Source organism: Perissodus microlepis, chromosome 7 (genome assembly GCF_051167445.1).
Source record: "Perissodus microlepis isolate ML-2025 ecotype Zambia chromosome 7, ASM5116744v1, whole genome shotgun sequence".
Classification (NCBI taxonomy): domain Eukaryota; kingdom Metazoa; phylum Chordata; class Actinopteri; order Cichliformes; family Cichlidae; genus Perissodus; species Perissodus microlepis.
In genome coordinates, this window is record NC_140467.1 from 19205221 (window position 1) to 19212408 (window position 7188).

The 7188-nt window shown below is 36.3% G+C and overlaps 1 pseudogene; it reads left to right on the forward strand.

The window, feature by feature from the left end:
* The first annotated feature begins 3790 nt into the window (after window positions 1-3790).
* On the forward strand, window positions 3791-6376 carry LOC146382965 (dispanin subfamily A member 2b pseudogene; annotated as a pseudogene).
* The last annotated feature ends 812 nt before the right edge of the window (window positions 6377-7188 follow it).

Genomic DNA, 7188 nt, shown 5'->3' on the forward strand with positions numbered 1-7188 from the left:
CAAGTTAAAGGCTTATATTGCTTGTTACAAGAATTTGGATGAAGAGGTGTTGTAATGTTACTGCAACACACTTTGCCGACATATACATACAATTATATCTGGCCCCAACACTTCAGCTGTAGGAGACAGATTTCAATGCAAGCGCGTCGGGAAAAAGAAAGAGACGAGTGAAAATGTAAAATAAGCAGCATCTGGCTGCATTTCAATGACACTGAAGACTGCAAAGCTGAGTGCAGAATTAATCAAATTAGGAGCTGGCTAAAGTGATGCCTGTTCTTATTTTCAGACATTTTTCATTGTAGAGGACAAACGTTTTAAACTTGTCCAGGCCTTAAACCTCATGTTTGCTCACCCTAGTAGTAGTAAATGCGCTGAATATAAAATTGCTTCCTTGAAAAAGACTCTATTTACAGTTCAGTATTGAATATGACACAAAATGTGCCATATTCAGTCTGTCAAAGTGTCTTTGAATTGCAGAGATGCAGAAATGTGAGCCATGACTCAGTGTCTGAGGGGCTAAATGAGCCTCACAGGCCTGAACGTGCGCTTGAAGCCATTTATAACTCATAACTCTTTGATCTGCTGCTCACCACAAACAAGCACAAGCATACATTTTGGACTTTTAACTGTACTTTTAACCTCCCTTAGGGCCAATCATACTATACAAATTAATTAAGCAATAAACAATTACATGACAGAAAAATTTATGCTTTTCCACTTTCTGAAAGGGGAGTTTCACTGGTCTGACCCACAAAGTGGGCTGTATGTGGCCTACAATGTAAAATGAGTTTGACACCCCTGATCTAAACTGTAAATACTGAGACACACTGCATACTCTGCATACTGTAGCTGCTTTCATTTACATCTCAGTTGTACTTTGACAGTGTTTACGGGGATTATTCTGACTGGATTTCTGCAATGCTGAGGAACAATGACAATGTTTTAAACCTTTGGTGGAAATGTATTTTTCCATCAATTTAAATCTTCCCCAGTTTTACAAATACATTTATTTATACATTTTGTTGCTTATAAGTATGTTTAAAAGCAGAATTGTGATTTAAGATTTTTCTCCATACATCATATTTTAGTAAAGTATAGGAAGCTATAGGACGATTTTATTGAAAGACTATTGAGAAAAACAAAACAAAACAAAAAGGCTTCAGTGTGACTAAACATCGGCCCATTTGCACTTTTGCAGATTTTGTATAAGTGATATAGTTTTGTTGGAGTGATAAGCTCTGGCTGCATTCTTTCCTCTTTGTATCACTGCTGCAGTCAGGCATATAGTGGGTAAATATGCAACCATTCTTTAAGTCACACACTTTTATAAGTCTTACATTTTGTTGTTTTAAACATGAATAAACAGCAATTTAAATGTGATAGCATTTAGTTTAATAATGCCAGAAAAGCTATGCATAGTTAACATGTTATTTACATGGTAATACCACAGGATGTTGCTTTTGGAGCCTAATGTTCCAGGAAGCATTTGCAGTGGTTTTGTGGTTTGGGTGAGAATTTAACTGTCCTTCCCAACCATTGCATGTTTCTTTTTGTGTGCTTGTGTATGTATGACTCATATATATTCATTAAAATTTACTGCCAAAAAGCTTAGTGACTCAACAATGGGACAGACTGATTCAAGTGATTGCAAGACTCTGCAATCTATTTGCATTGATATGCAATTAATTGCAGACATTTGGCAATCTTTTTAGGAGTGGTTGTATTCATTCCAAGTCTGAAAGCAACAGGTTGCCTCCCACCAGCCCACCAGCCCACTTTTGATCGCCTTGCAATCAAAAGTGGTTTCTCACTCTCAGCCTGCGGGCCACCAGTTGGTGGCCATGCTATTTTCACTCTCGTGTGACTGAGGCCTAAATCACCTGTTGTATTCTACACTAACTCAGGATTTATTCATTTATTATTCACTTTGCCATACTGTGATAATATTATTAGGCTAATGACATGTTTCCATTGTTGGGGCTGTTTTCTTTGAAATTTGTGACATGCAATCCCTTTGTGACATCAGTACTTCATACATTACTCATCTACAGAGGGTGCAAAATGCTGCTGCTTGTCTTTTAACTGGCTCTCGAAGGTTTGAGCACATTTCCCCTATTTTAGCTTCACTTCACTGGCTGTCCAGTCCTTTTAGGGTTTATTTTAAAATTCTTTTATTTGCTTTCAAAGCCCTCCATGGCAGACTTATACACCCGCCCGCTCTCTCAGGTCAGCTGATCAGCTGTTCCCGAATGTACCCAGGACTGAGTGTAGAGGAGATTTTGCTTTTGCTTTAGCAGCTCCAAAACTGTGGAACGATCTGCCATTAGAGATTAGACTGGCCTCTTCTCTGCCTGTTTTTAAATCACTTCTGAAAACCCATCTCTTCACCCTGGCCTTTGACACCATGTCAGATGTTATGTTATGTTGTTTTTTTTTTTTTTTAAATTTTAATTTTTATGTATTATGTGTGTTTTTTTTTTAATTTCTTTTGTTTTTGCTGTTTTGTTTTATTCTATCGTTCTTAACTGATTTACTGTACAGCACTTTATTCCTGTGCTGGGTATCTTAAAGTGCTATATAAATAAAGTTGGATTGGATTGGGAGAGAGGATGGACTTGTGGTGCCATCTATTGCAGTCAGATATCCCGGTTTTTACTATAGTCTAAAAGAGGAGTGGTGCTGCATTTTAGTTACACGGGACATTGCGTGGTAACTGAAAGGATGCTAAATTAAAAAAAAGAAAAGCAAGAATGAAGAAAACGAAATGGCTTAGTAACATTTTCTAGGCTGACAAATGTCAATGACTTTGTTTCTCTGCTATTTCTTTATATCATGGCTTAATGTGTTGCTTTTAGAGATCTTTTAGCCTACTTCACTTTGTCAGAAAGGTTACCCAACCCACACAATGGCTTTTTGATGAATACACATTATATTTGTTTATTTACAAGAAACGTTTGCAGGATGTCTTTACAGTAAAGCACACATGAGAAAGAAAAACCAACACACAAAGCAACACAAAAATTGTGAATAACTCCATATTCATCAGTGTTTTTTTCCATTTTGATTTTATTTGGTTCATACGTATTGATGATATTAATATTGTATTCTGTCAATAAATTTGCCATATACAAGCATAGAAAATGATATTAGAGAATATATATTTTGTAAACTGCTTTCTGTGTGCAGATGCACATGATATTATTGAATGAATTCATTTTAACTCAAAATATATACAAATATGTACAAAATATATCAATTTACAAACAAAGTCACCTCATTTCCAGGAAAAGGTTGTCTAATGAAAATCAGTAATACAAAACTTTCATCAGAGTCATGACTGAATTTATTCAAACTGACCCTGAACCCTGTCAACTTTACAAACTACCCACCTAGGAGAAATAAAGACATCTCAGCATTTAAAAAAAACAAAACAAAAACAAACTACAGCAGCAATTTTGCAATACTAAAGCCATTATGTTTCATCATCTCAATAACACAAAGTCAAAATAACATTTAAATCCACCTAATAAATGTTATTAGCTGGCAGTGCTGTTAGTAGAAAAGGTTTAGTAACTGGCAATGCTTTCTTTGTAGCTTCATATTTAGAGTGTGGTTTGATGCATTCTTAGTGTGTTCCTGTATTTTGTAGTGATGAATCTTGCAGGTTAGGTTTTCATGGGCTTCCTGTTCCAGCCCCCCAAAAAAGGCTTTAAAAGCCACAACTGGTGGTGACTCTTGTTCATATCTTTCTCCTCTCTAAATTGCAGCTGAGCTGAGACCATTTTGAGCGATGCATCCTCAAGGTTACCCAACTGAAGCCGTTCCATTGCAGAGCGTGAATTATGGTGGACTCCCTGGTCAGCCTGGAGTGGTCCATCACACTGCTGTGAACATCACAAGAGGGCAATGGGTTATCACAGAGCCCCCCAAAGACCATATCATCTGGTCGCTCTGCTGCTTTTTCTACTCAAATCCTTTTTGCCTTGGACTTGCAGCTCTCATTAATTCCATCAGGGTGAGTTTATTGTTAAAAATGTTAATTTCTTTTTAATTACATCTGTTATGTGCTTGCTCTATGTGAAAAGAAGATAAAGTTATTTTCAATTTTTGGAAAAGCCAGAACATTAAAGACAACCTACATACAATATGATATAAGGTTAAAACTACACAAAAGAAAGGAGTTCAATTAAATGAAATAAGAATAACAATAAATTATGTATATGTAATGCAGACACTAAAGCTGATGTGCCAGAACGTCATGCTGAAGAGAATGATTCTTTTTAATCCAAGGGGGAGCAAGGGAGCAAGCGAGTCAGATACCAAGGGCACAAAGATGAAACAGGTCTGATCTGAAACAGTTTATTTTTAGGCCAGGGAGCAAAAAAAAAAAAAAAAAAAAAAAACCACCCATAAAAAGGTACACAATAAAATGTTATCAATAACTAAAATCCCCCAGGAATAAACCAACCCAATTCTAAAGCTAGTAAAAACATAATTTTCTACATTTACATTATGGGTCCACCAGCAGGCCAGGAATTCCTTCTCTAGAGCGGAGTCCACGCCAGCCTAATCTCCGGCAGATGAGGAGCCTCCTATCCTCCTCTTGTCCCTTCACTAGGCCCATGACATCCCAGCCTAGCTCACATTCTGCACTGGAGCCATGGCTCCCCACCCTGTAAAATAACAAGTATGGGAGGGAGAGAATGAGAGAAGAGGCAGCTGACAGCGTAAAGACACAGAATAACTCCAGCTTTGTGTCTTTTTCCATTCTAGCTGAGGTACGGTACAAACTGCGTTCCTTCTCAGCTCAATACGAAACACGTAATATTTTCTCTGAATGAGGGACCATTCCATTTTTTAAGGAGCCGTTGGCAACTCTACTAACTAACCTTATGAATAAAATAAAGTTCACTATCAGTAACATCATAGCAACCACCCAGCTGTATAGAAACTCCGTCATGCTAGCTAGTAGGCAGTACGAGTTATTGTAACTGACTGTAAAAAGTCAGCACAACGAAAATAAACTACACTTAAACTTGGTTTATATCTGACCCAGATAGACTGCAGGTCATAACTTCTTACCTGAAGTTCAGTTCACCTGACACTCAGACCGGCGGCCGCCTCGGGTCTCTCCTCCTCCTGCCTCCCCTTTCCCTCATCCACCCGCTGGCCTCTGTGGAAGCTCCGCCATAGCCACCACTAAACAACTGAGTTATTTTTACACATGGGCCAGAATCTGGCCAATCCACCACCTCTCATTGTTCATGCGTTACAAAAAAAAAAATAAAATAAAATAAGTCATCGGCTCATAAAAACGAAAAATCGATGGCCAGTCCAGCTGTGCCTATCAACTAATTTATCCCATGCCCAGCCAGTCCACAGTTGATTAAAACAATGTCCAATAACACACTAAAAACATGGAATACAAACAGAATAAAATCATGCAAATGAAAACTGCACTCATAAATAAACATTAAAAATCAGAATAAAACCAATATAAAACATAAATAAAAGTTTCCACTTTGTGACATATACAAAGTAAATATGTAAAACAAATTGAAATAAAATTTAATAGAACATTATGTAAAACATTGAAAATGATACAGGACAGAACTCACTAAAATAAAATGAATAAAGTGAGATAGAGATATAAAAATGTAATAAAATGCAGTAAAAGAACAGCAGAAGGAGTGTAATATTCTGGCTTCATAAAATTAACCAGCTCAAATTCAATAAAGCAAAACTAAAATTAAACAACTGGCTTACTAAAAGTAGTGAAAGCAATACAGAAAATATCAGATGACATTAAAGTGTCTGAGTGTCTGAGTGTAGGGACAGTGCAATGAAGTGGCTTTACTGAGACAGTACAGGACTAAACAAACTATAAACACAGAATAGCTGATTCACTGTAAATTGCACTGCAACAATCAGTGCTTGGAAATGAGATATTTTCCAGAACTATTAGAGGATTATGTTTGACATCTGACATTCTGAGTCTCTCTGGAATTGAACATGTGTTGGTCTACAGTTTTTAAAGTGTATAAAATGCTTTCATCCTTCCAGGCCAGAGACAGGAAGATGGTTGGAGATATGGACGGTGCACGAAGTTATGGCTCCACTGCTCGCAATCTTAACATTACTGCCACAGTCATATTTACCACTGCAATCCTGATTACCATTATTACATTCATTGTAGGGGCAAGGTTGTAAGGTTCAAGAAGCTTCCTATTACAGTTAAAATCGCCACTATTGATATTAATCATTATAATGCATTATAATGATTTCAGAGTTTCCTTATGCTGTGATGAGGTCACTTTTGTGTTTTTCTGCTTAAAATAAATTTTGGAACCTTCTAGAATTTTTTTTTAATTGCATCATCTGGAATTTTTTTTTTCACAAAAGTCAAATGGAAGTCTTCTCTATTTTTTTACTGACAGGTTTTATTTTCAGACTTTGTTACTTGATACTGATATCCTGTCAGCAAATCATTGAGAATGAAAAAGCTTCACATTTCAGTAAAGGTCCTTCTATTTTGCTATGTGCTTTACATATTTCTGATAAATTATAATGTTTTTCCTCCCAACTGATGACATGGATTTTTTTATACCATAAGTGGGGAAAGGGGCAGAATGTTTTTATTTTCCATCTCTTAAAACGTATAAAGTGACAATGTTTCACTCATGTGCAACTCCAGAAAATACTACAGCAATTATAACTTTAGTTGGACCAGATTTTCAAACCAAGAAATGTCCCTGGGCCAGACATTTGAGGCAGCTGGTAAGCAACAGGTAATAATAGATTTCGAACCGATATAAAGGAACCAATTTTCAAAAAAAAGTAATAAGTATTCATTGTTTCGCTTTTGAAGTTGATCACCTCAAGAAATGAGTTATAAACAAGCATAATCTGATGTAGTAGTAATAGTTTAACAAATTTAAAACAAAAATAATAGAAAAGAAAACATTTTGCTCGTATCTGACAACAAAGTGCATAATATCAATGGTTCAGTCATATCAAAGCCATCAGCGCATAAACACATTACATTATACACATAAATACAACAAATACAACGTCACACTGATGGAATATAATGATAGTTTTAAGTCAGGCTTTGTTAGATGTATGTAGGCTACAGCTACCCTGTTGACATTAGTGGGAGAAGTTATTTATACATTTTTTTTGTTTTGT